The 15,275-nt window shown below is 41.1% G+C and overlaps 1 protein-coding gene and 1 pseudogene across 7 annotated transcripts in view; one reads left to right on the plus strand and one right to left on the minus strand.

Moving 5' to 3' along the window:
* The window catches only part of UIMC1 (ubiquitin interaction motif containing 1), a 137,813-nt gene extending 135,833 nt beyond the window's left edge, over positions 1-1,980 (minus strand). For 4 of the 7 annotated variants that reach the window (NM_001113222.2, XM_005209132.5, XM_015472146.3 and 1 more), the window contains 1 exon segment: positions 1,849-1,980. The gene's annotated coding sequence lies outside the window, so the exon portion shown is untranslated. 7 annotated transcript variants of the gene reach the window in all.
* Positions 1,981-11,963: 9,983 nt separating this feature from the next.
* Positions 11,964-14,469, plus strand: LOC784341 (small ribosomal subunit protein uS17-like; annotated as a pseudogene).
* The last annotated feature ends 806 nt before the right edge of the window (positions 14,470-15,275 follow it).

Genomic DNA, 15,275 nt, shown 5'->3' on the forward strand with positions numbered 1-15,275 from the left:
ATGGCTTATCTTCAATTACTTGAATAGAGGCTACAGAAGGAATTATCACTAAGTGTCTACAAAGAAGAAATAGAGTCTAGATACCAACACTCTCTTCTCAATCGTTAACAGAAACAAAACGTCTCTAAAAGAATGCAAAGGCAGGAAAGGTGACCCAAAAATGAGACTCGTTACATTACAGTTGGTAGTGTCCTTGAAAATCTCCAATTTGTAAGATATTATTTGTCATTTTTGTTCAACACATCCATCATCTTGATCTATGCAAAGAACAATCACTGACAAGAAAATTTAAAATCTTGACATTCTACCTACCAAACCTGTCAAAATTGCTCTGAAAGCCTGGAGGCACTGGGACCTTAACCGTACTCTCTGATTGATTGACTCTTACTTCTAAATAAGCGACTATTCAAGAAATCTGGTACCAAACTCTTCATCAACTGATCACATGAGCTTTACTGTTTCTCCAATTTAAAAAAAAGTAAATGCACACCTACACACACACACTGATGCTCTATATGCCTACACACACACACACCCCGATGCTCTATTTCCCAGTTTATACTCAGCCTCAGTTTAAGACAAGTGTGTAGAAACAGAATCCAAACACAATGAGTAACAGTTATTTACTGGGTCCCAGGGAGGCCTGGCGTGCTGCAATTCATGGGGTTGCAAAGAGTCGGACACGACTGAGCCACTGAACTGAACTGGATACTATTTTAGGTACCTCAAATGCATTATAGAGGTTATTCCTCCCCAAAACTCTATGTGCTAGGTTTCATGATTTTAGGACACTTTTATCATGATTTTTACACGTTAGGAAACTCAAAATCAAACATCTGGTAATTTCTTAAATTCAAAATGGGAATGCTGATAATTGAAGCACAATGTATCTGATTTCAAAAAGACATTTTTTACTTCAACTAAAAGGCACTATCTTTGACAGGAAAAAATAAAGACAGTAGACTTTCACTTATTCATATTCAGTGACTATATACAACAACACTGGAGTCACGCTGGCTGGATTCAAAACCAGCTCAACCGCGTACACCATGTGTGTCTTTGATCCTCAGTTATCTAACACATAAGTTAAAGACGGTAAGAGTACCTATGGCGTAAGACTGTCGTGAACGTTCAACAAATGTGTATGTGTACGAGGCTTGAAACACTGTCTATCATCCTACAGAACGGAAACACACTACTTCTGTGCCAGGGGGAAGTGGTACACGACGATCAGGATTCCCAAGGAAAATCTTAATTTCTGGGCAAAATAACCTAGACCACTAACCAACAGAAAACAGTAGCCTGGAGGAGATAGGGAGTGTGAAGAGAAAGTGGGTGGGGGACCCAGTCGACCTGACTCCGAGAGGTCCCGGCTGTGAGGCCCCACGAAAGAAGGCGGCATAGACGGAGCCCCCTCCCTGGGTGCTCAGCGTGAGGAAGACGCCTTCGGGGGTGGGCGGGGACCGGAGCCGGTGGCAGGAGACCCAGAAGGGCCGAAAAGGGACCCGAGGAGGATGAAGGCCGCACCCTCGGTTTGAGGGGAGCGGGCCCGGCAGTCGAGGGAGGAAGACCATCCGGGGTCCCCAGAGGCCCCACCGGCGTCCCGAGGCGCCCAGTATCCTGAGGGGCCATCCTCGGTGTCCTAACGGCCTACCCTGGCGTCCCGAAGGGCCGTCCTGTCAGCAGGCGCCCACCTTGGCGTCCGAAGAGACCCGCCGCAGCATCGAGCGGGTCCTAACCCCAAGTCAGAGGCTCCGCTCGGGAGAAGAGTGGGCCGCGCCCCCACTGAGGAAGAAGAGGAGGCTGGAAGAAGGCGGCTGGAGGTGTGCCGAAGCGGCTGGTACTCACCGACCGTCCGCGCCGCGCGGATGAGCCCCTCCTCTCAAGTCCTGTTGGTCGCGAGCGGCCGCAGCACGTCAGGAATCTGAGGCGGGCGAGCGCGCGCGAACCTGAAACACCGCGGGGTTGCGACGGGCTCTCGGGGCGGGCGCATGCGCGAGCGTCCAAGGGCGGAACCAACCCGTACTGAGCGGGGGAGGCTGCCACAGGACATACCAACTGTGTGAGGTGGGGGGTCGCCATCAACGGGAGGCAGATTTCATCTCCAAGAGTCGACTGGGCACCTCCCAGTGGTCTCGCAGTTTGTTCGTTTGCTTTACCATTTGCTAGTACTTTGAGGGAAACCAAAGAGCAGTAGTAACAGAGTCCGCGAAACCCTACCGTGGAACCTTAAAAGTCTTCTCTGCCACATCAAGCGTCGTCTGGCCCTGTTTTTGCGTGTAACTTAAGTTACACTGAAATTATCTGTTCATAAGATAATGAAAACAATCTCCGGATGGTAAATGTTATTAAAGTCTGACCATTTCAGGAGAAGAACGGACTCTGGGAAGTGGAGACTCTTAAAGATGCAAGGTAGAAGCATAAAATAAGAACAGCCACCTGTGGTGAAATTTAAAATCTGCATTTTTATGACCCAGCAATTTCACGTCTACAAGTGTGCAGAAGATGTGTTCATGTTCAGGCCCGATTCCTTGTGAAAAATATAAACAAAGGAAATGTACAATAAGATGTGAATGAATAAAATGGTATGCTCTATAATAAAATATTACATATAAGACTCATAAATGAGTACTATATATATCGACATTTGACAGCTCGTAAGAGTTGTTGAATAGTAATGTGTCAATAAATATGTTACTGAAAATTTGGTCCTTGTCACCACACCAAATGAGAGTGATGGGGACAAGGTTTTGAGGATAAAGGAAGAAGAAATGTATTGTTCCTGCTGCTGCTAAGTCACGTCAGTCGTGTCCGACTCTGTATGACCCCATAGATGGCAGCCCACAGGCTCCCCCGTCCCTGGGATTCTCCAGGCAAGAACACTGGAGTGGGTTGCCATTTCCTTCTCCAATGCGTGAAAGTGAAAAGTGAAAGTGAAGTCGCTCAGTCGTGTCCGACTCTTAGCGACCCCATGGACTGCAGCCTACCAGGCTCCTCCCATGGGATTTTCCAGGCAAGAGTACTGGAGTGGGTTGCCATTGCCTTCTCCAGAAATGTATTGATTTGCCACCAAATGAGGAGGGTGGCAGACTAGAGACTGGGAAACTATGACCTGCCTTCTGGGGAGAAAGCAGGTGTATTTAAAGAAAAGTCTTGAAGCTGGGGTTAAGGTAAGAGGAACAAGCAGAGATGAATATGTATATACACACCATGACAATATGACTTGTGGACTTTCTGAAGATATGGTCCATATAACCCTAGCAAGTAGTAAAGAGCCTGGCCAAAAATAAACACCCAAAACTTGTTGATTGAATTGAATTGGGAAATGGGGAGATCAGAAAAGGTTTCAGCATAGGGCCAGAAATGCCCTTTTGAAGCATCTTACTTCAGAGAAAAATGTTTATCAATTGTTGTTAACAGCCATCTTGCAAGCCTAAAGAGAGCCAGCCTATGGCGTGCAGCCTCTAAGATGGCCCCCAAACATCCTGCCTCCTGGCAATCACATTCTTATGGAATTCCTCCTTCCCTTTGAGTGTGGGCTACACTTAATGACTCTCTTTCAAAAAACAGATAATATGAGAGAAATGCTGGGATGTCATTTCCAAAATTAGGTTATAAAAAGACTTGAGCGGGCTTCCCTTGTGGCTCAGTGGTAAAGAATCCACCTGCCAATGCAGCAGACACATTTTGATCCCTGATCGGGGAAGATCTCACATGCTGGGGAGCAGCTAAGCCCACAACTACTTAGCCTGTGCTCTAGAGCCCAGGAGCCACAACTATTGAGCCTGCATGCTGCAACTACTAAAGCCCATGCACCTAGAGCCTGTGCTCTGCAATAAAAGAAGCCACATCTATGAGAAGACTGCATACGACAAGAAGAGTACCCCCCACTTGTTGCAACTAGAGAAAGTCAGAGCAAAGCCACAAAGACCTAGAGCAGCCAAAAATAACATAAATAAATAAATAATTTTTTAAAATATGTTCGTAGGCCTGGGAGGGTGGGTGGATACATAATAAGCCAAAAATAGAGACTACTTCTGGAAAGGGAGCTAGAAGTCCAAATATGTGTTCAGACAAAGAGAACCTTAATTTATCTGTAATGTTCTCATTTTATTTTTACAACTTCTATATAATTTTAAATAAATAAACCATATATTTATAAAACAAACAATCACTCAGTTCAGTTCAGTTCAGTCGCTCAGTCACGTCTGAATCTTTGCAAACCCATGGACTAGCACGCCAGCCTCTGCTGGGGCTGGACCCCGGCAGGATCCAGGGGTACCCTCAGGATGACGGCTTAGGCAATAAGGATAGCAAAGCGGAGAGCAGGGCTTGATCTTCCTTGATTAACATAGAAAACCAATAAAGCTCCTGTGTTCCAAGGAGTCATCCTGAAAGAACAACAGAGAGAGAAAAGAAGGGAAAAGGAAAAAAGAACGACACGGGGAGACCAAGCTTCGGTGAGCGAGGTCCATAACTTTATTTTCAAAAGGAACTTTTATACCTTGACTTGTACATAGAGGGAAATGAAAGATGCAAAGTCATACAGAGTCAGCCCGAACATTACATCTGTTTTGTCTTTATCAAAACCAGGATTTTTTCTGTACACCTTTCCCATAAAAAATGTTGTGTACATTATCTTCTGGCCTTGGAGGCCTGTGGACATTTTATGACCCTTTTTTGATAAAGGCTGATCAGCCAGAAAACTTATTTTCCCTTGAAGTGTTTTTTCTTTATTTCTCCCAGCCTCAGAAAATACTAAATAAAGTTACATTCTCACAGAGCAAAGGTGCAGTGGGTCACAACAAAGAAAGAACCAATTAGCTCAAAGGTCTGATGTGGTTAATTCCAAGGCTGCTACTTGTTTTTCTTACATTCCAACTATGTTAACCAATGCACTCCCGGGTACACAATGGATAAGGGATATGGGCACTTGGCAGCAAGCATTGGCCCAATAATGAAGCCCCTTACCAATACTATCTATTCTAATAATTTTTCATCCCTTAAAGGACTCTATGCTCATTAGGACTTTTAGAGTGTTTTGGCTTCCCGTGTCTTTCAAGGTTGGGGAGTTGTGAACAATCATGTGTGTTAATTGCAAGAGTATGGATAAACCTGTCAGGCAAACTAGAAAGCCAACAGAGGGGTTAAAATAGAAATATTCCTTTCATGTTCAGGAGACTTATTAACTAAAGCCCTAAGTTGATTTTTTCCAGAGAAAGGTGGTTGGGGATAGCCCCCTGTTAATGTCAGAAGAGTTGGTGAAAGGCACAAGATAGTAAGACAGACAGATTTTGGTTTTGGGGTAGATGCTCGAGCAGATTCAGGGGGTCCCTTGAGGCCTGATCCACCTTTTCCTGTCAGATCTCTTCCGCATGACCTTTGTCATGGGTGGGATCTCCCTTGGTGGCTCCCGGCACCTCCCTGTCCATCACCAACTCCCAGAGCCTACCCAAACTCATGTACATTGAGTTGGTGATGTCATCCAACCATCTCATCCTCTGTCATCCCTTTCTCCTCCTCCTGCTGCTGCTGCTGCTGCTGCTAAGTTGGTTCAGTCGTGTCTGATTCTGTGCGACACCACAGACGGCAGCCCACCAGGCTCTGCCATCCCTGGGATTCTCCAGACAAGAACACTGGAGTGGATTGCCATTTCCTTCTCCAGAAATGTATTGATTTGCCACCAAATGAAGAGGGTGGCAGACTAGAGTCTGGGAAACTATGACCTGCCTTCTGGGGAGAAAGCAGGTGTATTTAAATCTTTCCCAGCATCCAGGTCTTTTCAAATGAGTAAGCTCTTCACATCAGATGGCCAAAGTACTGGAGTTTCAGCTTCAACATCAGTCCTTCCAATGAACACTCAGGACTGATCTCCTTTAGGATGGACAGGTTTGATCTCTTTGCAGTCCAAGGGACTCTCAAGAGTCTTCTCCAACACCACAGTTCAAAAGCATCAATTCTTCGGTGCTCAGCTTTCTTTATAAGCAATCACTAGAGACCGTTTAATGATTGCTGCATCAAGGGATCTAATCTTTCTGTGTTGATCTTTTTTTTCCCAAAGTTTTTCATGCCATTTCTTGTCATTTATAAAGTGGGTTATTTATTAACATTAGGAAAATCATTTGTTTACAACTCCTCATGTTCCACGTGGAAATACTACAGTTAGTGTAAAAAGCCTGGCCCCTCTCTATCTCCTTCCTCACACCTCCCAGAGTAGGACAGACTTATATGACTGATAGGTTTCAGAGAAGGAACCACACTTGCTTTTCCCAGTCCTTTCCTCACTCTCTCTCAGATCTGCCCACCTGCATGAAGCACATTTTTTTTGCTCTTCTCTGCTATAACTTTTCAGCACATCACACCATCCCTCACCTCTACTGTATACACCAAGAAAAGCTGAGACTGTTTAGATGTACCATAACATGGCAAGGGCTTCCCAGGTGGCACTAGTGGTAAAGAATCTGCCTGCAAATGCAGAAGAGATGTAGGTTTGATCCTTGGGTCAGGAAGATCCCCTGGAGGAGGGCATGGCAACCCACTCCCGTATTCTTGCCTGGTGAATTCCATCAACAGGGGAGCCTGGTGGCTTGCAGTCCATAGGGTTGCACAAAGAGTCAGACATGACTGAAGCAACTTAGCACATACACACATATGACATGGCAAGCCCATCCATTTCAGGATTGAAATATAAGCAAGCTCACTTGGTTAACACACTAATCTTTCAATCCATTCCAATCTTGGCCAAAGAACAGAAATGTTATTTATTGACCTCCTCAAACCACAATAATTAGGAAGCTGATAATTCTTTACTTTTCTTTAAAAAAGAAAATTGTAGGGCTATATAATTATCTACTCCTGTAAAACTATAGCAAAAGAGAACAGTACCAAAGCACATGTGCACAGCATCCAAGAAAATGCTGGAAAAGTCTCAAGTATATGCATACAGCACTTGGTTAGTCATTATGTAATCTTCTCTTTTTTCTTTTCATTTCTCTTTTTTTCATTTTTTGGCCTCAGCATTTATTATACCATTGGGCTCTTTCAAATCTATATTTCTATTTATTTATAAATAGAAATATTTGTATTTATAGGGAATACACACCATTAGATAGTGTTCTTGATTCCATTTAGAAATAAAATTTTCCTTCTCTTTTTTAAAGCTTCCATTTCAGTTTAACTGAAGAACAGCTTGAAATTGCAAGCAAGCTATTTTTTTCGACAAATATATATAATTAACAAATACTCATCTATTTGAATCTTAATTTTTTTAGATATTATAAATCAGATTAAAGAAACATCTGCCTTCAGGCATACAAAAATACATATACATAAGTTTATCCATTGGTGATTTTGTTTTATTTTGGGGGGTTTTCTTTTGGCTGTGTCACATGGCTTGCAGCATCTTAATTCCCTGACCAGGGATTGAACCTGTGCCCCCTGCAATGGAAGCATTGAGTCCTAACCACTGGACTGCCAGGGAACTCCCTCATTGGTAATTTTAAAATACTGAAAATAAATGTTCAGTCATAGGAGAATGAAACATCCAGTTACAAGACTATTGGGACTTAGTATAGCCACTATGGAGAACAGTTTGAAAGTTCCTTAAAAAACTAAAATTAGACCTACTATATGATCCACCAATCCTGCTCCTAGGCATGTATCTAGAGAAAACCATAATTTGAAAAGATAAAGCACCCCAATGTTCGTTGCAGCACCATTTATAATAGCCAGGACATGGAAGCAACCTAAATGTCCATCAACAGAGGAGTGAATAAAAAAGATGTGGTACATATATACAATGGAATATTACTTGGCCATAAAAAGTGAAATAATGCTGTTTGCAGCAACATGGATGGACCTAGAGTGAAGTCAGACAGAGAAAGACATATCATATGATATTGCTTATATGTGGAATATTTTTTAAAAGAGTATATAGGAACATATTTATAAAACAGAAATAGAGTTACAGAGGTAGAAAACAAACTTAGAGTCACCAGAGAGTAAGGGGAGAAAGGATAAATTAGGAGATTGGGATTGATACATACTACCTTGGAAAAACAGAAAGTCACCTTGGAAAAAGCCTGAAGTTAACTCTTATCATGTCCTTTAAATACACAGCTCACTCTACTTGAAACTTCAGACTTGGGCAAATTAGTAGAACTTTAAGCCAAGAAAAAAAAAAAGGCAAAGGGACATTTAAAATCTCAAACATGAGATCTCTGTCTGTCTGTCTGGATATGTAGGTATCAGTGTGTGTCCTTGTCTTTTGATAATATTGCTACAATTAATTTGTAAATAAGCTCTAATTTAATTGGCTTAAAGAAAAGTAAGTGCTTACAAAACAAACAATTCAAGATAAATTAAACTGAATGAATTTCAGGTTCACATGAACTGGGAAATATTCAATATTAAATTAATACCTGGTATCAATATTAATGTTTGTTTGTTAATCTAATTATTATGGACATATCTAAGAATCATCAACATTAAGTATAATACTTTTATTATGCCTAGATTTAATATAAACTAAATAAGATCTTAGTATATCTATTGCAAATTTGTCAACAAGGAAAGTCTTGATATAAAAAAACTTTTAAGGAAAGAAAATGCAAATGAGATAAGAGCTTTAGGTGATTTATGTTTACTGATCTATAGAGTGGTGAAATAAAGGACAGTTCATGGTTGCTTAAGGAAAGTAGGACATGTGCTTTTATTAAAAAGGTATAAGTAGTGGAATTACATTTTACTAAGACAAAAGGAAGTAAGTCTGACTTACAGGTGGCTGTTCTCTGAATGGACAAATAAAGTGATAAATACAGAAAGTGAAAAAAAGTTTTATGAAAAGTGGATCCTGAAAAAAGAGTTTTGTGGATAGTACAAGTTTTCCTGAGATGTTGAACTGCCTCTGAAATCTTTTATTTCTGCTTTATTGACTATGCCAAAACCTTTGACTGTGTGAATCACAAAAATCTGTGGAAAATTTTGAAAGAGATGGGAATACCAGACCACCTGACCTGCTTCTTGAGAAACCTATATGCAGTCAGGAAGCAACAGCTAGAACTGGACATGGAACAACAGACTGGTTCCAAATAGGAAAAGGAGTACATCAAGGCTGTATATTGTCACCCTGCTTATTTAACTTATATGCAGAGTACATCATGAGAAACGCTGGGCTGGAAGAAGCACAAGCTGGAATCAAGATTGCCAGGAGAAATATTGATAACCTCAGATTAGCAGCAGCAATAGCAGATGACACCACCCTTATGGCAGAAAGTGAAAAACTAAAAAGCCTCCTGATAAAAGTGAGAGAGGAGAGTGAAAAAGTTGGCTTAAAGCTCAACACTCAGAAAACGAAGATCATGGCATCTGGTCCCATCACTTCATGGGAAATAGATGGGGAAACAGTGGAAACAGTGTCAGACTTTATTTTTGGGGGCTCCAAAATCACTGCAGATGGTGATTGCAGCCATGAAATTAAAAGACGTTTACTCCTTGGAAGGAAAGTTATAACCAACCTAGACAGCGTATTAAAAAGCAGAGACATTACTTTGTCAACAAAGGTCTGTCTAGTCAAGGCTATGGTTTTTCCAGTAGTCATGTGTGGATGTGAGAGTTGGACTATAAAGAAAGCTAAGCGCTGAAGAATTGATGCTTTTGAACTGTTGGAGAAGTTGGAGAAGACTCTTGAGAGTCCCTTGGACTGCAAGGAGATCCAACCAGTCCATCCTAAAGGAAATCAGTCCTGGGTGTTCATTGGAAGGACTGATGTTGAAGCTGAAACTCCAATACTTTGGTCACCTGACTCATCTGAAAAGACCCTGATGCTGGGAAAGATTGGGGGCAGGAGTGGAAGGGGATGACAAAGGATGAGATGGTTGGATGGCATCAAAGACTCAATGGACATGAGTTTGGGTGGACTCCAGGAGTTGGTGATGGACAGGGAGGCCTGGCGTGCTGCGGTTCATGGGGTTGCAAAGAGTTGGACACGATTGAGTGACTGAACTGAACTGAACTGATTGTTACTTTGGCTAAGTGAATAACTATTGTTTCACAGTGAATATAAGCTGGTACCAAACTGGAATTTATTTGGTTTTCTCTTTTTTATTAAGAGAACACAGTTTTTTTGGAATGAATGTGACTTTTGATAACAAGACTGTGTGAATTTCTTTGCCTTTAAATGATTTATATTTGTTTTTAAAACCTTTTGTTACTTTGATAAAAATGAATAAATATTATTTCAAAATGATCTATGAAGATAAATTTCATTCTGCTTCTACAAAAAATTAACCCCTCATTGTCAGACTTTTACCATCTTGATGTCCTTGTAACATGGCAACAGCCTACTTGTAAATCAGGGAATTTAAAATGGGTAAACAATAGTTGTAATAAAACAGTCAGGGCTCTGGGAAATCCAAGACAGCCGCTTGGCTTTCTGGCTCCCAGACAAACTTCATTTTTTATTTGATGGGTTAAAGCCTTTCCTTGCTGCAGGGTTAACGCCTTCACAAAGGAAAAAAAAAGTTAAAAGTGTGTCTTTCACTTAGAGTATACTTTCTACCATCTCCAGTGATCAAGGCACCCACTTCATGGGACAATCATACAAGCCTTAACAAAAACTTCACAAACTTCTTAAAACTATCACTGTTACAATCAACCTCAATCATCAGGCAAGGACAATAGAATGAAGATTAATTACAAGGGATTAAATAAACTGCCACATATGATTAAAATTTTCATGAATTTTTGTCTGATACAGTATTGGCTTCTGATCTTCATTTTCAGATATAAAGAAGCTCTTCTCCTCAAGCTACTTATGGTTTAAAACAATTTGGTAATTTATACCTGTGGGCAAAATTAAAACATTTTTCTTTTCTCTATTTTCTTTTCTCTAACTTGTCCCTCCAGAAATTGGAGACACTTGGGTTCTGAATAGTCTTATGAGGTAAATAAAAGACTGTCTCCTGAAATATACAGAAGTCTCAAAACCTCTAGAGGGTTTTGGGAAACTCTAGAGGGAAAAAAATTCACCTAGGTCTATGGCATCTGTAGTCAATGGACCAAATTTATTTTAAAAGCAAATTAGTCTTGTCTGTGTTTAATAAAAATGGGGAAAATTTTAGAAAAAATATGTTTCACTAAATATTAAATTCTAGTTTTATTAATTAAGATATGTGTTTCCAAAAACTCACTTCTGAGATAATTCCTTGCTGTTATGTTGTATCATTACAATATTTAACTGAGTTAATAAAGGACATTATAAGTTTTTTTCTGAAACCTAGCTTCATAATCAGTCTTTGCATAATGATCAGATGCTCCATGATCTACAACCAGAAGATTAACAACAGGCGATAGTCATTTAACAGACAAAGTCAGGAATCTAAGTATACACTGGGCTGTGCCTAGTAAAAGTTCTTCAAGTCTTACTTGTGACCTTACTATTACTACTAGCTATATTGTTTGTTTTCTATATTGCCTGTTTCAGAAAGTTGTTGTGTCTTACACTACTAAATGGGTGACTGAGCCTCTGATAAAATGATGATGTATAGTTGCATATAAGATCAATGATTCTAAAGATATAATTTTAGAATATAGGAATAAGCAACAAGAGGGAATATTTTCCTGTACTGTAAGAGACTACAAGGCAGGTATGGTCCAGAATTGCCTAGTCCAGGAACAGCACATTAAGTGGCCAATCAGAAAAATCTTCTCCAGACCTGGGAATGAGTATTTCTAAACAGTTATAAAATGGTTGTAAAATGCCCCTAAATAATGGTCAAATTTATGGCCATAGGGGCTTTGCCAACCAGAAACTGGCACTTGCCATCTGCCTCTACAAAGATTAAATCAGGGCTGCTACAGTTGCCAACCTTCAATACCCCTTGAAAGGAGTTCAAGATAAAGATCAGGAATGAGGCACTCTGTGCTCTGGGGAAAATGGGCAGGACAGGACTTCAGATAGTTAGATGTTTTCAGGTAAGTATTTTCATGAGCCCCAGTTCTTGCATCTTCTCATACCTAAAGAAACACTAACATCATAGATGAATGTATGGTCCTGGTCTCTTGGCTAGCCCCTCTTCTGGGCCCCTTGGCAGCTTTTCTACCTCTATTAATCTTCAGGTCATCTTTAACCTTCTTGTTAAGTTTATTTCTTTCAAAAAACAACAAATGAATTTCCAGATGCTGTTACGATAAGGATATCAGCCAGTTGACACATGCTAGAACAAACTGCTATGTCATTTTGTGGACTTTCATCTCCCTCCATAAATGCACCCTGAAAGAGAGTGGGCATTGAGACCCAGGACCCACAATGCCCCTGGGAACCAAGACCCCACAGTGCCCCTGTCCAGTCTAACGAAGCCAGAGAGCAGTCTTTGCCCCTTTCCCCAATGACCTGGGTCCTCATGACCCAAGATGGGGATAGTCAGTCAGTTAGACATGAGCAGGGTACTAAAGGGCCAAAGATTTGATCCATAGATAAAGAGGTGGGGGGAATGTAGAGTCCTGCCCCAAGGTCAGAGCTGTGACACCTTGCACCAAGGCCACAGACACAGAGCCCAGAACCAAGGCCACCTCCAGAACTGACTAAACCCAATTGTAACCATTGCCAAAGTCCCCCCCTCCCCCGATCATCACCAACAGGCTTCCTGACTCCAAATGAAGTAAAAATGCCCACCCCAGTAGCCACCCTATACTGCCCTAACCAATCACCTAATGCCTCTTGTTCAAAGTGAAAGAAGAGAGTGAAAAAGTTGGCTTAAAGCTTAACATTCAAAAAACTAAGATCATGGTACCAGGTTCCATCACTTCATGGCAGACACATGGGGAAACAGTGGAAACAGTGGCTGACTTTATTTTGGGGGGCTCCAAAATCACTGCAGATGGTGACTGCAGCCATGAAATTAAAAGATGCTTGCTTGTTGGAAGAAAAGCTATGACCAACCTAGACATCATGTTAAAAAGCAGAGACATTACTTTGCCAACAAAGGTCCGTCTAGTCAAAACTATGGTTTTTCCAGTGGTCATGTATGGATGTGAGAGTTGGACTATAAAGAAAGCTGAGCGACGAAGAATTGATGCTTTTGAACTGCCGTGTTGGAGAAGACTCTTGAGAGTCCCTTGGACTGCAAGGAGATCCAACCAGTCCATCCTAAAGGAAATCAGTCGTGAATATTCATTGGAAGGACTGATGCTGAAGCTGAAACTCCAATACTTTGGTCATCTGATGCAAAGAGCCAACTCATTGGAAAAGACCCTGATGCTGGTAAAGATTGAAGGCAGGAGGAGAAGGAGACGACAGAGGATGAGATGGTTGGATAGCAACCACAACAAGAAAAGCCACTGCAATGAGAAGCTCACACACTGGAACTAGAAAAAAAGACCATGCAGCAACGAAGACCCAGCACAGCCAAAAATAATAAAAATAATTTTTTTTAAAAAGAAAGACAGAATGGCTTGATACCAAGGGCCAGGCAACCAAGCAGAGTTATGAAATCTATTTAAATGGGGAAGCAGTACTGTGTATTTGGCATGCCACTACTAAAGATCCCGAGTGCCACAACTAGAGAACTCACATGCCACAACAAAGATCGAAAATCCCACATGATGCAACTAAGACCTGGTGCAGCCAAATAAATAAATATTTTTAAAAAATAGATTTCCAACTGTCTATATTTTTTTAAAGGGGTAGGAAGGAGTTCCCAGGTGACAGAGTGGTAAAGAATCTGCCTGCCAACGCAGGAGACACAAGAGACACAGTTGGATCCCTAGGTTGGGAAGATTCCCTGGAGAAGGAAATGGCCACCCATTCCAGCACTCCAATATTCTTGCCTGGAAAATTCCACGGACAGAGGAGCCTGGCAGGTTACAGTCCATGGGGTCGCAGACAGAGGGACACGACTGAGCAACTGAGGGCATTTAGAAAAACAGGGCCTTTTTTCAGGCAACTTGGAAGATGAACGTGGGAACCAAAAGCAACCGACCATCTTTCAAATAAGAAGAGGGTCCTGCCTGGGGAAACTGGCCAAGAAAAGCTCCCTCCATACTACAAGAACATTGGACTGGGCTTCAAGACTCCAAATGAGGCCATCGAGGCACCTACATTGACAAACAATGCCCTTTTACTGGTAATGTCTCCATTGGAGGGCAGATCCTGTCTGGTGCGGTGACAGAAATGAAGATGCAGAGGACAACTGTCATCTGCCGAGACTACCTTCACTACAACCACTTTGAGAAGCACCATAAGAACATGTCCGTGCACCTTTCCCCCTGCTTCAGGGACGTCCAGATCAGCAACATTGTCACAGTGGGTGAGTGCTGAGCAAGACTGTGTGCTTCAACATGCTCAAGGCCACCAAGGCTGCTGGAACTATGAAGTGGTTCCAGAAGTTCTGAGACTGGTCCCTTGCCCACTGCCTCAAACAAAATAAAGTTATTTTCCCAGTCAAAAAAAAAAAACAAAACAAAAACCCAGCAACCACAAGAAAGTTGAAATGGCTATAATATTAATAATATCATACAAAACAGACCTTAAAACAAAAAGAGTTTACTAGAGACACAGAAGGATATAGCATCATGATAAAAATATCAGCACATCAGAAGATAACAGTTACAAACATAAATGCATCTAAGAGCAGATCATCAAAATACATGAAGCAAAAAACGGACAGAAATGAAAGAAGAAATACACAACTCAACAATCAAATTTGGAGAATCCAATACACCACTTTCAATTACAGATAAAACAAACCCTCATTTAATGAGATAAAATAAAGCTTGAACAACAACACTAAAATTAGACCTTACAAACAACTATAAAACCCTCCAACAACAGAATATATACTCTTCTCAAGGAACAGGGAACAGTCTCCAGGATAGATATTATACTAGGCCTTTAAAAAAAAAACCTCAGTAAATCTAAAAGGCTAGAAATAACTCAAGATATATTTTCCACTATAATAAAAAGAAATTAGAAATCAACTGCAGGAAAAAAAAAAAAAAAGGGAAATTCACAAATACATGGAAATTAAACATTGAACTCCCAGACAATAATGGGTCTAAGAAGAAATCAAAAGGGAAATCAGGAAGTTATTTGAGATGAATGAAAATCAAGACACAACATACCAAAACTTGTTAAATGCAATTAAAGCAGTGCTTAGAAGGAAATTTACAACTGTAATGGAGTTATTAAGAAAGGAGAGAGGACTTCCCTAGTGGTCCATTGCTAAAGAATTGATCTCCCAGTGTAGGGGACACAGGTTCTATCCCTGATCCGGGAA

Source organism: Bos taurus, chromosome 7, assembly GCF_002263795.3.
Source record: "Bos taurus isolate L1 Dominette 01449 registration number 42190680 breed Hereford chromosome 7, ARS-UCD2.0, whole genome shotgun sequence".
In the NCBI taxonomy this organism is placed as follows: Eukaryota; Metazoa; Chordata; class Mammalia; order Artiodactyla; family Bovidae; genus Bos; species Bos taurus.